This window comes from Notolabrus celidotus, chromosome 17 (genome assembly GCF_009762535.1).
Source record: "Notolabrus celidotus isolate fNotCel1 chromosome 17, fNotCel1.pri, whole genome shotgun sequence".
Classification (NCBI taxonomy): Eukaryota; Metazoa; Chordata; class Actinopteri; order Labriformes; family Labridae; genus Notolabrus; species Notolabrus celidotus.
This window is the reverse complement of record NC_048288.1, coordinates 24,308,274-24,325,685: the sequence shown is the minus strand read 5'-3', so window position 1 is coordinate 24,325,685 and position 17,412 is coordinate 24,308,274. Positions and strand designations below refer to the sequence as shown.

The following is a 17,412-nucleotide window of genomic DNA, read 5'->3' as shown; positions in this document are numbered from 1 at the left end:
CCAGATGTTAAAACTGACAAATTGTAATGCTTTATGAAAAATATATTCTCATTTTGAATTGAGAGACTGTATGAACAAATAGTTCAACAATTTTAGAATAATGTTCCTCAGAGTAAAATTGCAAAGAATTTGAGGAATATATTATCTACAGTGCATAATATCATAAAACGATTCAGAGAATCTGGAAACATATCTGCACAGAAGGGACACTGCATACACTATAAGCCCAGGGAAGACAAATGTGCAAGCACTACCAATACAGAAAAATAATAAATTAACTTTATTACATTAACAATTATCAGACAAATCCATTGTGACCCCTTAACCATTTAACACAGTTCCTCTGCAGATATTTTAAGTTTAAAGGGCTTGACATAGGGCATGTTGACATATGTTGACACATGTTGACAAGAGTTGAAAACAGAACTTCCTGTTAACTGTTGCCACCATCATTTTTGCACCTAATCTTGGAGTTTGAGTGTTTGACATTCCAGTTACTTCTCCAACCCCCCTGTTGTTTCACACATTCTTGAAAGACCACATTTCCTGCTGCCTGTACCTTAAAAAAACTATCTCTGCACAAGTCTTGTGTAGATATTTTGGAACATCAAGAAGTTTATCTCACTGTCCCAGGTTTATGATAAATAAAAGATGAGCTTATAAATTACTATAGATTCTGACATCATTACTATAAGCTGCAAAATATATGCTGGTTTAATAAATGTCAATTCTTGGGCTGTACAGAATAAGCTTAAATATTGACAGTGGAGATATTGCAGCAGTATCAGTCTCCATAGTAGCTGGTCACAGTAATACTCAGCTTGTGGCATTATTCATTCAGTCCTGCAGTCATGCACTGGTGCAGTAGCTAATCTCTGCCCCTGAGGCACTTCAGCAGTAATGCACCTGTTAAAAAAATCCCCATCCATGTCATTCTGAATGGTAAAAAGATTAGCTAATATTTTATAATAGTTTGGGGGATTTATTGGACACTTGTGTTTCTCTCTGGCTGGAGGGATGCATTGTTACACTACTGATTCCATCCCAGTTTGCTTGGAAAAGTGGAGCTCCAAAAAATCTAATGTCAGTATTTTTTAACTGAAAAATACAAACATGGACATCCACCATATTTATATAACTTTGTCTACATTTTGATTTACATATGGTTGATTACAGATTGCAAAAGCAGTCTGTAATCAGGCTTTTAAGTCTTCATATGGCCTTGTGTCCCTGGGCTGCATTTTCCTGTCTCATTTAAAGAGTTATTTTAGGCATGCACTTACTTTCAGGTATGCTTCTATGATTCATTCAGCAGAATTGGTCCAGATTATGATTTCTCCTTAATTTTGTAGACATCGCTTTCCAATAAAGCATCTCTTAACATTGCAGTTCATGGAAAAACTGAATGAGAAGTGTTGGCACTGTATATTTTTGAGAAACTCAAAAAGTTAAAGATGGAAAGAAGTTAATTTGATAACTTTTCATCACTGGGGTCTCCTCTAACTGTACACCAAATTTGACGTGGATTGGGTTAACCCCCTTGGAGGAGTTGATCTATGTACAACCTACAAAAATAAAAAAAATACTAATTTTTGCTAATATATTAAAGGTGACATATCATGCAAAATTGACTTTTTAGTGGTTCTTTACCTGAAATATGTGTCCCTGGCATGTCTACAAACCCCCCGAGAATGAAAAAAATCCATTCTGCCCCTGTTTTGATTTCTACACCTTTCTGTAAATTTGTGTGAAACGAGCCGTTTCAGACTTCCGTGTTTTTGTTACGTAACAACAATATCCGGTCTGTCACAGAGTCAGAGCTCGGAGCTTGTTCAGCCCATAGCCTGTATAAAATAATACTGAATCCCCCCTCCGTTTTTCATTACCTGCACAAATGTGTGCTAACAAGGAGCTTAGGAGGGAGCTTAGGATGCTAGCTGTAGGCTGTCTTAATAAACACAAAGGTCGGTTTTACTCCCCACGTCTGCAGATTTGAAGATCTAGTGGATGATTTTTATTTATCATGGATAAGTGCTAGCGCTAGTTAGCATAGCTACATAGCTACATGTCGTAGCTGTAGCTGTGTAGCAAGACACACATCTACATACTGACAAATAAAACAACAAGAAACATAGAATCTGTGACCAATCGTTCATAAAAGGTCCTGCTGCCTTTCTGGCAGAGGTCGGTTTTACTCCCCACGTCTGCAGATTTGAAGATCTAGTGGATGATTTTTATTTATCATGGATAAGTGCTAGCGCTAGTTAGCATAGCCACATAGCTACATGTACCAAGACACACGTCTACATACTGATAAATAAAACAAAAAGAAACACTAAATCTATGACCAATCCTTCAGAAAGGTCCTGCTACAGGTGCCTCTCCGTCAGGATCAGATTCTGGATCAGATTCAGAGGGTTGAAGTAACGTGATCTCTGAGCAGCCGTGTATATTCAGCCAACATGTAAACATTAGATCAACGTGCTGGAGAGCCGAGGCACATCCACTTCCGGAGGGGGCGTGGTCAGAGGGAAAACAGAGTGTTCTGAGGACTGCTGAAGAAGAGGGATTTTCAGGCATGCCAAAATCTGATTTCAAAGTGTTTTTTTGAGCATAAACTTTAAAGACATGTTTTGGGGACCTCTTAGACCAATATATATTGATGAAAAAAGCGTGATATGTCACCTTTAAAAATGCCGGATTTCCTGTTGGATTACTAGTTCAAGAGGCTTTTTTGTAGATCTCATCAAGCCACATATATCTTACCAATTTCATACATGTAGGTAAAGGTAATGGGGACCCTTTTTTTGAGAATTTAAGGGGGTGACCTATAAAATGTCAAATTTCACCAGGCTTAATCCATGTGCAAGTTTGGTGAGTTGGGGGCACATCAAACCTGCCTTATATACAATTCATTTCAACAAACAATGAAGTAGAAGAGTTATTTGGGTTTCAGTAAAGTCCTCACTTAATGCTGTGTTGTATATTAATGTAAGCCGTAGCATTAAAGCTGTAAATTTAACATTTCACATTTTATCATTAGTGAAACCTTTGTATCCGTCTCTCTGCTTGAACACTACTAATCTCTCCTAACCTTATTTCCCCTGGGCGTTTGTTGCTTTTACATTCCAATGCCGTTATACATTGTAAGAATTGAAATAAATCATTTCAAATCGAACAGAATCAAATTGAATCATGGCCGGAATGTCACATTTTATGATGCACCACATCCATTCTGAAGGGTCTGGAAAATTGAATCGAAAATGCAGTCATTAAATCTTTACACCTTTGATACCTTCACACCAGTTGTAGCTCCCCATTTGACAGATGAGGCACTGTGTTAACAGAATAAATACCAAACAAACACAGTTTCTTTTTTCATCTTGGTTTATCGTACATTTAGATTTACACTCAGAAAGTGCTGTATTAAAACCAAAAATAGTACAACTAATTTTGAATTTTTTAAACATTTAATGTTTATATTAAATACACATAAAAACTAAGCTTTCTGAAAGTATATTATAGTTTGGGACCCATAGTGTCTCTATACATTCTGAGGAATTGGAGTGCTCAGATTAAGTCCAACATTAAGGAGTAAATGGGAACAAATGGAATCCTATTAAAGAGTATTTTTTCTGTCATATAACCCAGAATCCTTGAAAACACTGGTAGCTATTTTTTTAAGTCTTTAGTTGGTGTTCTTATTGAGATATTTGTCTCATAGTTTAACAGGCAATTGAAATAAATGTGACATGTTCACACTGTGATGTAAAATAGGTAGATTGAATTTGAATAATCTGTTTGAAACACATTTTCCATGGAGGTCAACCCTGAGCCCTTGGAATAACTTCACTGAATTATATACCAATTTCTAATTTTCATATTACAAGGAGACTGACTTTTTCTTTTATCCTCATAAATTGACAGGGATAGAAAAAAACCTGTAAACCCATAACAACCACAAGATGCTCTGTGTACGCTGTTGGAGGCTGAGCCACTAACAATAAGGACACCTTGACACAAGGTTACAAGTCACAGTGGAACAGCAGACCTTTAACTTTTTTCACTTTACCAAGCAGTTTGAATTGTACATAAAATCAGAATCACGAATATATAACAAATAACAAAACAGCCACAGTGGGAGCACAATAAGACAGGGTCACATGATGTTTTCTTGGAAAGCGTAGGCATGTAATGTTGCACAACAGACAACAAGTGCTATCAAAATCTCAAGCAACATCAGTATCTAGATGGGATTTGGGCTAATGTAAGATTTAATTCAAAATGAAAAATGCTAGCAAGGTGTACATGGCAACACAGGTTTATTTTAGCAGTCACCTAATCAAGACTGTCCTTGGTTATGTAAAATCTGTGAGGCTGAACTCTCTGTTTAAGAACATCCTAAACCAAACAGACGCCGTGATATAACAGAGCTCTCTCATTTCCAAAGGGGATCTCTCCATTTTTTGGCTCCTGCATAAGATTGGCAGATTAAGCCTCCTGGTTCTGCACTATTATTGAAAAAGCTCATTTGGGTGTGATGGCTCAGACAAATGTTCAGCACAGACTCAGTCTCTGGTGAATTGCAGTTAATTACAAAGAAAGCAGCACAAGGGTTTGTCTCTGCGTGGCACTCAGATCCACTATCTTAAGAGTCTTTCACCAGGGTTCAAAAACATGATTAGACATGAAAATACCAAAACAACTTCAAATCATTGTATGGTTTCCATAAATTATGGAGGAGTTATTGATGGTCCCCAGAGGATGATTCCTACTGACACTAAAAACAGATTCTAAGCTCATTAGCCATGCACAAAATGCTAGCATAAGTTAAATGTAGTTTGCACAGTTCTCACGTAAAGGGAAGTAACTGTGTGAGAGACTGCATGTAACTAAGTCTGCTTTTCTTTTTGACTTGTAACAATATTAAAAAAGCAACCAGTTGGTGGTCCCAGTCCTTTCTTCAGTCAGCACAACAACAGAACAACATACGGTAACAGAGTTGCATCTAGTCATATTTGGAACTGCAGCTTGATTGCAACATCACAAAGAGAAGGACTGCCTTAAGGATTAATCTTAGATGGCATGGATGCTCTCTGTTTGTCTTAGAGATGATAGACTTGCCTTTATATTAACCCTTTGATAGATTCAGGACATGTCCTCGGTGTAACTTCACTTGTGCACAATGCATTCCAGGATGGGCACTTAGGGCCTGTGTCTACTAGCAGTGTTTTTTACACTTGGGTTTTTTCTTTTTCTTTGCTTTATCTATTTTCTGTACAAAACCAATGCAGTCACGTGCTTTCCAAGTGTCCTCTGTGCTAAAGTGCTCTCGGCTGTTTTTTGTTTCTGCACTCTCAGTTGAAAATAGTTCAACTTTTGGAACACTGCAGTGTTCGTCAACGTTTCCGCTTTACATCAAGAAGGGTAAGGACCTCTGATACTGACTCGAAGGCTCATATGGAAGAGGTACTAGCCACACCCGTTTTTTTCTCTCTGAAATTGAGGTTATGGGTGCAGCTTACGCAAAAAAATACTATTAAAGGACACAGGCCCTATTTGAGGAGGTGCTAGTCAGGCTACATGTGCAGGCTTCTGCCATAGACTGTATAAAAATGGACGTAGTAACGGTGATGTCACCCATCTGTTCCTGAAGCGCTGTTACGTCCAAGCTAGTGTTAGGTAAAAGGGGGGGCCTTAAGTCGTTTTTGCTAAAAGCTGTAGGGTTCCCGCCTGTCAGTCAAGTCAGCCATGTCTTTAAATGGGCAAAACTCATAATCTTAATATCTTGTGAACTGCTGCATAATAAAAAAAAGGATTCACCCCCTGTACAGTGTGTGCCAACAGAGAAATTAGCTTTTCAGACCTAAACCATTTTTTTTAACCAGACTGTAAACATGTTCATTATTGCTGCAAGGATCATCTTTTTGAATGGGTGTGTATGTGGTTTCTGACGTTTCTGCAGCTCATATGGAAGAGGTACTAGCCACACCTGTTTTTTCAGGAGTACTGCAGTAATTCCATGTCTTGAGCTGTTACTAATGCTAGCATTTCAATCAAGTGCTTTTACATTTTCTTTTAAAAAATATTTTGAATTAAAGCAAATATGAAGCATACAAAACAATTCAAACGGGACAACAGTCATAACCTAGCAATACAAGATGTGGATGAAAAGCTCTCTGAAATTGAGGGTATGGGTGCAACTTATGCAAAAAAAAAAATACTATTAAAGGACACAGGCCCCAGCTCCTTACAACCCTGAAGAGGAGTGAGATGCAGATGTCTAATTAAAACAGACAAACATGTCAAGGCCAGGTGAATTTATCAGTTTGCAAAGAAAGATCTTGGAATCAGGAGTGACTGGCCAACCACCACATCCTACACTCCGACCCTGAATCTCCATTCAAGGCCATTAACAGCTTTATTCAGAGTGAGTTTTCCTTTTGGTCATGACAACACAGCCAGGTTTAACACTGCATGTCAGCTTGGACAATTGATACGATAAACCCAATTGAAACTTTCAATCTCCCTCCTGCTGATAAAAACAGAGGGGGTGTGTGAGGGAGCGGAAGGAGAGAGACTTTCTTTTCTTGACGGCCCAGTGTCAGAGGCAGCAGAATCTCCATTAAACCGCTGAGGAAAACAACATTTGTGGGCGCATCTCCTGCAGTTCAGCTCAATATGTTTTTCCACAGCAATATGGTTTCAGCACGGGGAGGTGAAGAGAGGAAACCTTTGTGATTTAATGTGTTTTTGTAAAGACAGCTTGATGCTTGGTATGCACTTCAGTATGTGCAAGGACACTACACAAGGTAACTTCTTAGGATATGGACTCTCAACTTTTTAGGTCCCTGAAAAAATGTAAGTTAGCGGAGGAAAAAGAAGTCAGATATGTCATCAAAGTTGCATGTGGCAAATCTAAAATCAATCCAAAAAGTCAAAAGGGTAGGTTTTCTTTTTATTGTGGGGTTGTATGAGGTACTTGTCAATAGTAAGAGTATTGGTCACAGGAGATGCTGGACAGCACAGCCCCTGCATTGAGAACCAGCAAGAGTACCGGCATGGAAGCTAGACTATCAACCACTGCAGATTCACTCATAAAATTTAGAACCAAAGAGCTGACCTGTGTGGTCTCTGAAGGCAAAGTAAAGAGCAGGGGTATTTCTCTATAAAGCATACACTAAAACAGACGTTGGACATAGGACATGTGGGTATAGGTAGGAGTCAATGATGTGGCACAAATACCCTCGTCTGTAGCTCACCATCGTCCATCATCTCGCTTCTATGCGGTACTCCAGCTGATTTAAGTATCAGAGGAACTCAACTGGCCCCTTTCAAATGACTACAAACACAGAGCGGCCCAAACTTTACACAACTTATGCAATTGTTTAACATCTCCCTCCAAAGCCATGGGCATTAATCTGCTGCTTTAACATCCTCTCACTCAACTTTAGAGGCTTCTTCACAAGATTTTGGAGGCTGTGTGTAGAGATTTACTTTCATTCAGCCACAAAAGCGTTAGAGAGGTCGGCCCCTGATGTAAGTGATGAGGTCTCGCTCGCAGTCGGCATTCTTGTTTGCTCTTGAAGATTTGGATAGTGTTGAGAGAGCTTCTCTGTGCAGATGATTTTCCTTCCAGTTCTTAACTAACGATCTAAATTTATACACAGGGGGATTATGATGTTACAGTAGGAAGAGCTCTATAAAAGTAAAGATGCTCTGATATGAGCTGTAACATCATTTCCAATACATAGAGAGGAGTATCAGTATTATGTTCTCCTGAAGTATTAACTCTACAATTACTACTGCAATACTCTGCCCTAAGCTTGTCATATCCCCAGTTTCCAGTCCAGCTTTATGCTCTAATTATTTGTGAACAGGAAACCATGTAACTCTGAGTGTATTTTCTTGAAGTTTGAGCTAAAAAATGTTGAGGAGCAGTTGATCATACAGCAATTTTTGCAAAGAAGAAATGAGAGGACAGAGAGGTCGGAGGAGATGTGATGTGCAGCAGATGTAGGGATTCCGGAAATACAATCAATCAATCAATCAATCAATCAATCAATCAATCAATCAATCAATCAATCAATCAACCAATCAATCAATCAATCAGACTTTATTTATAAAGCGCTTTTCATACAATGACATTGTAACACAAAGTGCTGTACAAGAAAAACAACTTAAAACAGAATAAATTAAGAAAAAGATCCCAGCCCCAGCCCCGACCCCAAACCCACCCCATTAATCCTAAGGTTAATAACACAATATACAACAATAGTAATAAAAACAATAAAAATAAAATAAATAAATAAAAAATCTAAATAATTTGCTGAACGAAGAGAGGAAACGCTCTGATGATATCTTAATGAGGAAACACTGGAGGTAAAATAAGATGTTAAAACTCAAAACAGGAAATTAAAATTACTTAAGTAAAATACATATCTAAGATAATAAAAGACTAAAATATTAAACCATTAAAAGAAAATAAGATGTGAGACTTAAAATAGATAAATAAGTAAATAAATAAATAAAGTAGAATAAAAGTGACTAAATTTGAAATAGATAACGAATAAATAAATAAACAGATAAAACTATTAAGAATAAAACTGAAACTTAGTTAAAAGCTAGACTAAAAAGGTATGTCTTGAGTTTGCCTTTAAAAATATTTATGCTCTGGGCAGCCCTCAGATCCTCAGGCAGGGTGTTCCACAGGCGTGGGCCGTGATAATAAAAAGCTGCCTCACCGTGGGTCTTAGTTTTTACGTTTGAAGTCCGCTACCTGAAGACCTGAGGGCTCTCACTGGCTCATATGATAAAAGCAAATCTGATAAACAAGAAGGGCCAAGACCATTAAGAGATTTAAAAAACAATAAAATAATCTTAAAATCTATTCTAAAAGCTACTGGAACAATGTTACCTAGAAGATCAATCACAGGGCTTGCAGTCTGCGTTGTTTTGACATGTGGTTATATATTTGAGGAGGTGCTTGTCAGGCTCCATGTGCAGGCTTCTGCCATAGACTGTATAAAAATGGACGTAGTATCTGTGACGTCACCCATCTGTTCCTGAAGCATTGATTTGAAGCCAATCGTTGGCAGGTGCCATATTGGAAATGCTGAATGCTGTGAGGTAAAGAGGCGGGCCTTTAGCTGATTTTGATAACAGCTACAGGTAGCCCGCCTGTCAATCAAGTCAGCCATGTCCTTAAATGGGCAAAACTCGTAATCTTAATATATTCTGCTGCTTAATGAAAAAAAATCACCCCCTGTACAGTGTGTGCCAACAGAGAAATGAGCTATTCAGACCTAAACCGTTTTTTTTTTTTTTTTTAAAGATATATTTTTGGGGCTTTTACACCTTTATTGATAGTGGAGAGGACAGAGGATAATGTACGAAATTGGGAGAGAGTGGGGAATGACATCAGGGAAAGGAGCCACAGGCTGGATTCAAACCTGGGTCGCCAGCTACATGGGCGCACAACTTAACCAGTAGGCCAAGTCTGCGCCCCTAAGGCTTTTTTTTAACCAGGCTGTAAACATGTTTATTATTGCTGCAAAGATCAGCTTTTTTGAATGGGTGTGTATGTGGTTTCTGGCGTTTCTGCAGCCAGCCTCAAGCGGATGCTCAATGAAATGCAATTTGTAGCACTTCTGCAATGGCTTTATATTTTAGGATTATAGGTTGCCATTTGGCTTCTACGTAGGTACAGGGCTACACAGAGATACAATGTATGCTATGGCATAAAGAAGTATAAACCAGACTTTACTGCTAATATTTCACAAGCTCTGGATAATATTACACTCTCTCCTGCTCACTGTGTTGTTTTTTGGCATCATAAAAACTGAAATAGGTAATTTTTTATACTCAAAGATATAACTTATTAGGGGAACCAATGATGTATAGTTTTTTGGAGAAAAGAGGCTCTTTATTATTTGAGCAAAAAGTAACAATAGCTGACTGGATAATGTGGAGCTAATACTGAATTTCAGGTCTTAAAATGGTATCAGTATGTGAACACCTCTATAGTAAACTACTGGTGAGACTTGTTCTTTGTTTGAAAGCCAAACTATAAACTATTTTCAGCTCTGTGAAGTAAGTTTTATCAGAAAGTTCAAACAAGACACATTGTCATCTGGACTGTTAAAGGTTCAAGGAAAAACTATTAGTCTGAAATGTTCGTGGGTCAGCAAAAGTTCAACATGATGAGCCGATCCTCTAACAACACATCACATGAGAAGATCCAGAGGGTTGAGAGTACATAACCAGCCTGCCTGTGTCACTGTGTCCATCAGTGTATTGATCCAAAGACCTTATCAAGCAGTGTATCTGAAGCTAACAGGGTGGTGGGGATTGACTTTGCAAATCTCTACCCCTTCTAACTTTCCTTTTGATCTAAGCGTTGCCTCTTTGGTCTGTGTTTCATAATCAGCTGAGCTGAACTCATCGACGTCTCGTTCTCTCTCTACATGGTAAGACTGGAGCACAGCGGGTCTCCTTGGAGTTGCCAATGTGCCACCTCAAATTTATTTTACCCAATTATGTCAGTCTTTAATGAACTAGTGGCTGAAAGAGTGCACCTTTAGCAAAGTTTCAAACCATTTAAAAAATTAAAGTCAGCTAATCAGCATATTCATATGTCACACAGCTTGTTGGCTTTTACATTTGTGTAATCTATTATTGATGCACCTTGTGTAAGCATTGCATCATAGATTACAAAGAATGAAAGTGTGGGAACATCAGTATCATCAGAATAAATTGAATAATTGCAATAGTTGCACTGTCAATGGTTATTTCATGATGACAAGATACAGACGCAGACATCATGTCTCACTTCCTCACCACAATCCAAAGATGACACGGAGCAATAACAAATACAGACAGGTCCCATTAAACGCATCGCTGACATACTTAAAATAGAAGAGCAGTAAGCTGTGTTGATGAGCTAACATGTTACATTAATGCCCACCATGACAGCGCCTTAGAGATAGAGCTTTATTACATTTTGGTAGCAACTTAAAGGTGCAGTTAGTAGGAATGGGGTAAAAAACAATTTGTTTTTTCTGCTGGGTTTGGAAAAAAAGTCATAATACCCATCTGTACTCATCTGTAATTTAAGTAATTTGAGATTATGGCCAAATCTCTGTGTTTTTCAATGCCTCTGTATCAAGCAATGTTATTTCTCCCCTTTGTTCCCATTATCACGGACCAATCAGAGCTACTCTTCAACTCTCTGTCCTGATTGGTTGAGCGGTGGACCCTCCTAGGTTGTCCTGAAAGCCTGGGAAGCCGGCACTACTTCCTCATATAACAAGCATGAGAAGTAGGGTAAATCTGGTGGGGTGGGGTAGTGTTGACATTCAAAATCTCTCTCCAAACTGATGTTTATATCACGGCTACCAACAGCAGCTTTAAAGCTTAAATGTTTTTCTGACTCAAAAAAATGCAACTATATCAACCACAGTTAGCTTATTCAACTCATGTTCATCTGAAAAATTAAAATAGAGGCTGTAGTAATCATCAGAGCAGTGTATCATAGCGATAGGGGGCCTTTTTCATCCTCGCAATATACATGTTATAACAGTAGAGTCACTGAGAGCCCATTTAGCAATGTGTTAATCAGCTCTAGCTAATGTAGGCGGCAAAAGTGAACATGTCTGATTAACCACTAGCTAGCTAAAACAAAGAATACAAGGTAAAGAAAACAATAACAGAAACATATCTTATTTTTATTTCTGGAATTATTTAAAAAGTTTGTATTTGATCAAGCTGTCTTCTCTATGAAAACAGTGAGTCTACATTACCTATGTTAGCTATGCTAATACAAGCCTAATTTAAAACAGGCCTTGTGGAAGTAGACATTCATTTCCTTGACTTTCTTTCGGCTCTTTAAGTATCATGTTTTTAAAGTATCTCAAATGTGCTCTAATGATCCAGTTCAGCTGTTCTCTTTGATGGCGTTCATGAATTTGCTTTCAAAGTAGCTCATCACTTTCAGATCCTAACTCCTGAAATGGCCAACACCTGCTCTGACTTTGACTTTGTGAATGTTGTTCCACAGTTCTGCGATTTTGACTTTCAGCAGCAGCAGGATTGAGATTTTTGAATCACGCAGAAGGTGATTTCATTCAGCTACAAAATCTCTATGTGCTCATTTACATCACAGAACCTTAATTCAAATCCTCCCTTCAAGTCTTGCAATACCTCAGCAAATCCTCTGTGGCTCTGGTGCAGCAGAGATGGGTCATTTGTGGTGACAGCTCTGAGATTTGGGAAGTGAATAAAACCTCTGACAGGTATATACAGGGAAGTTATTTTGTTCTGGGACGCTGTGATTGAATTCAGTATGTTGCTTGAAGGCTTATCTCTCCCTTGAAGCTTCAAATTCAGAGCGTTGAGGTGACTAGTGATGTCAGTCAGAAGAGATGGATGAATGACCAAGTGTATCTCCTTTTCTTGCATAATTGGGGAAGCATGCAGGCAGGTATGAGCAATACTTGAGCAACTGATTTTATTTTTTTTGGGCAGAATTTTCTCCTCTTGACCAAGAAGCAAAAGAAAAAACACAACATACCTCTTTTGGGGCAACATCAATCACAGTCTTGCTTTTGTCCAATTTAGTGCTGCAACACTGAGCCACAGAGAGGCAAGGTCAAGTATGTGGTTCTAAGCTAGTGATAAAGACTGTGTTTGTTAAATGCGGACCTTGCTTGAGGAAGCTAGCCTCTGCAATTAGGCTACAAATATCCCTACTAAAGTTGTCATGGTAGCGGATTAAAATCTATGTTTTAAGCTAGTAATGAAGGATGTGTTTGTTTGTTTTGGACTTAAGCTAGCTTGCCAAACAAGCAGTCAATTAGGCTTCAAAACAGCTTGCTGCGTTCAGTACAGTGTCACTATATTTAACAAGTTTTCAGACCCCTCTGGCGACACTTTATTTTTTTTTAAAGCGACCAGTGACAACTCTAGAGACTTTTTCTGGTGTTAAATGGAGACTTTTGGAGACTGATGTGAAAGCATGTATCGTTCTTACTCTTCTCAACGAGCAGTGGATGCTGCTGAGTCCCTCCTAGCTGCATTTAGAGCAGGAGGCGTTCATCCCTCAGCATTCAGACTGGAAATGTGACACGCATGTACGAAGACACCGCTGGCACCTACTCTCTCTTTTTGGTCCATTTAGATAGTTAATTTAGATTGTTTACAATAAACATCTTGAAAATGTTATGGCTGGACAATATAATGTTTTACTTTGATTTGTTGTAGGCTCCTAAGTGTGGTTATAAACATATTTAGGGTGTTTTTAAACCTCTTTTTGTCTCTCCCTCAACGTAACCCATCTTTCCTACATTAAAATTCAAATTATGCAAATTAAATGATGACGTCATTTAGTGACTTCTAGTGACTTTTAGGACAGCCAATAGCTACTTTCCTCACTGAGGAGTTGGCAACACTGGCTCAGTATGCTAGATGAATAAAAGCTACAGTTGTAAGCTAGTAATAAAGCCTGTGTTTGTCCCCTTTTGACTGTAATTAGATTGCCAAGCTACTATTAGTTATCAGGATACAAATCTCCCTACTTAAGTTGCCATATTAGTTGACGTAAATCTAGAGTTATAAGCTTGAAATGAAGCCTGTGTTTGTTAAATCTGTAGCTAGCTTGTGCAAGCTTACTTTAGGTATTAGACAACGAATCTGCAAACTACAGTTCTCATCTTAGCTGACTCCCAGTGTTAAAGCTTGCTTTTGTTAACTACAGACTGAAACAGAGGTTCAGATCTTAATAATATATATATTTTTTAAAACATGTTTGAAGTGATGTTGCTTCTTTTGCCCCGCTGGCATAGGCAGCTTAAAAGGTTTAGCAACAGTAGCTATTGTTCTGGGCTAACAAGCAGCTGCTATTTGTTAATGTAAACCCAGTGATGTGAAAATGTGTCTTTGCTACAACTGTCTAAGGGTATAATAATGTTGGTATGATAATTATGAATCTTTATTAGTATAGAGAGAGTAACAATGTGTGTGTCACAGATTAAAAACCAGTGGTAAACCATGTAAGCATTGCACAACAGTTTGTGGAACCTGACTGGGAATAAGTCTTTGTTTATATAGACAGAGCTGTTCCTGCTAACAGCCAAGGTATTAACCTTCTTAGGCTGAGTCTCCCTGTTGCTGTTAATACAAGGAGAAAGGAAATGATGATTCCAGTGTTAGCTGTGTAATCCTCATGGCACTTAGACAAACAGTCAGGGGCAGCAGGAGCAAGATTTTCCCCCAAAAACTGAAGTATGTTGATGGCTTTCAGTGAGATTTTTGTTGGGCTTTGCTTCTTTGTATTCAACTCTTGAAATAAGAAGAGGATAAAAAGTGCACGGCAGGATTCTCTATTCTGGAGTTGTTTCCTGGAGAAGCTGGTTTTAAGTCGTGCATTGCTACAGTATGCATATTGCATTAGAGAAGCATTAAGAGCTTTGTAACCAGGAGAAGACAGGGATTTAGATTAGTTGTTCTTTGACTGACTGCCATTTATTTGCCAGTTTGCAAATTCACAAATATTCAATTTGCTCTGGATCAGATATAAAAACTGACAGAACAGTACTAATGAATTTTAATATGATGATATTATAACCCAAACATGTCACTGCTATTACCGTGCCTTTGATGCTAAACTTGACTTCCAATCAGATATTAAGTCACTGCGGTGCGTTTTGTTTGATTGCCTGGTTTTACTTTTAAGCTTGTCATTATGCGTGTTGACGAGGTATACAACATTTGTAGCATTCAAATTCCAGCATTAAAATGGGGAGCTCGATGTAGATAGAGTAGAGAGTACAAAGTAAAACTTTAATGTCCCTGTGGGGCAATTTGCTTTGCAGACGGTAGTCCACATAACTACAACAATACAAACAATATAACACACACAAGGCAGCACAAGATCCATGCACTGTCACCGTAGATCACAGTGGTTGCAGTTTGTTTAAAGAGCAGCCAATGGAATAAAAGACAGTCTGAATCTGTTCGTGCTGCACCTGGGAAGACTGAAACTTTCCCCTCTTAAAAGCATCTGAAACTCCTCCTGTAAAGGATGCTGAGAGTCCAAAACTACGACCTTTGCCTTTTCGATGGCTCTCATTGCATATAGGTGCTGAGGCACCAGCTATCTTACAGCACGGCCTGTTCTGTCCTGTTTTTGAGGCTGAGACTGCCAAACCTGCCAAAAAATAAATAAACCTTAATAGCTGAGGATAAAAAGAAATGTGAGCACTATGTGTCAGTTAATGCATTTATGCACAGATTGATAATTAGGTGGCATATTGTGGGTTTTTGTCCTTACATACAAAGGCAATTAGGCTTGCTTACTTAGTAAGAGCATGCTCAGCTATTGAAGACAAATATTACATTTTGCGGGGTATGATTAATTGATTTAATTATGTCATTACAATACAAGCAGGTGTTTTCAAATCTGTTAAAAGGTTCATTATTTTCATTTTATCAATCAGAAGTATTCAATCTTTGATCAATATTGTTCTGTTTCCAGTTCATTAATTTATCTTCAAATACCTTCATCTACTGCGTGTATGACTTTCTGATGCAAAATACCTTTGTTAATAAGTTCACAAGAGCATTTTAAGGTCCATCGCAGTTGCTAAACTTTCAAAATCATAAATTAGCACTGTGAATGCGAGGGGGGGAGACGTGATGTAAGGCCAATGTCAGTGATCTCACAGATGTTGTAGCAGGAGCTGAGCTCAGAGGGTCTCAGCACAAATGCATCAAACCTTTCCAGTGTCTGCAGAACTGAGTTTATGAAGTTTGTGTGTGCTCCACAGAAATATTTTAATGATCTGAAACTTGATATGTGCATTCAACCTTGCCAATGAAACAAATAGAAACATCTTTCAGCTGTGGAAGGAGAGGAAGAAAGTTCTGAATGTACACAGGGAAATCTTAGCCTCCTGTCTGTTGGAAAAATTAAACTAATATTAAATTCAATTTACACTCAGGTATAGTTGACTAAGAGAATGCATGTATAGACTGGAGTTGTGCTTTGTTATGAAAGGTTATTGTATATTTTGAAAGACTGATATGGATTAAAGCCCAGACTTTTATTTTGAAGGAGCACTTTGCCATTTCTGCAAACATGTCCTTTTTTACACAAAGTTGTATTGACATGAAGGAGATTGTTTGTAAATGAAATTTGAAATAACTTAATTGTGGTTGTATTTTGTTTAAAACCGTCCCTTAGAGAATTTTTGGGGGTTATATGAGAAGTTTGGCGAACTTGGATTTGAGGTCCAGAATTTGGGACCTTATTTCGATGCGGTACTGACAGCGGGAGATATCCTGTGTATGTTTTAGTTTTCTACATGACATAGTTGCTGTTAATGGTGGCTGAAAAATTCATAAGTAAATATACAGTAAGTTATCTCATTTGGGTGAGCTGAAATAAGCTAACGTAAGATTGCAGTTGTCGTGTTAAACAGAAAACAATCCTGGCAATCGGATGTAAATTGCGACCCAAATGTCCTGTAACATACTATATCTATTTCTAAACATGGCTACTAAACGTTTTTATCAAGTAAATGCAAAGATGTGCAAATTTTCATAAACTACAGGCCATGTTTTTAGCCTTTACTTGTCACTTGAGCTCAGCAGTTCCAGTGTCTGTATGCTGAAACTTGTCTGTTAAATATTCAGTTGATACATTTTGACATATGGTGACATTTGGCTTCTGTGAGTTCAGACTACACTTCTGCTGAGCTGCTCTCTATCTCTTTCACTTTGGCCTCTGCTCTTACAGTCAGCCCTTGAATGTATTTTCACCTCTTAGACTATCCTGCCTCACTCTCTCTCTCTCTCTCTCTCTCTCTCTCTCTCTCTCTCTCTCTCTCTCCCAAATACAGCTCCTATATGACAGGGTCAGTATTCCCCTGGGCTCAGACTGTGTCCATGTCTCTGCCCCTGTGATTGGTGCCACAGATGACTATATCAATTGAGATTACAGTCAATCCTTTCAATCACAAGAATGTTAAAACTAACACTCTTCTTAATTAACATCTAGAATAATGATTATGTTGAAGCTCCTCTGCATTACTCGCAGAAGACTATGACGAGAATGAATGACTAGAATAAAAGGAATATAGCTTGTAGACACTGAAGGGACATAGCCCTAAACCTTTGGTGTACACATTCACTTTTATTTTTGTAACTTCATTTCAACCAGTGTTTCATTTTTTAAAGATATTCACAAAATCTAAGTACAAATGGTTGTGAATTCTGGGTCAACTTAAGTACTGACAAGAGAAGCATTAGCTGCCTTTTGCTCGTTGTTTTAGCTAACGTTCTTGTTTTGACTTGATGTCAATTCCTCAAAAACATGAAGTTGAAGCTAAAAGTCACCTTTTGTGGTGAGCCTTT

At 38.2% G+C, this 17,412-nt stretch overlaps 1 protein-coding gene across 3 annotated transcripts in view; it reads right to left on the bottom strand.

Moving 5' to 3' along the window:
* cdh19 (cadherin 19, type 2) overlaps positions 1-17,412 on the bottom strand; it is a 291,932-nt gene that overhangs the window by 50,388 nt on the left and 224,132 nt on the right. The window lies entirely within an intron of this gene.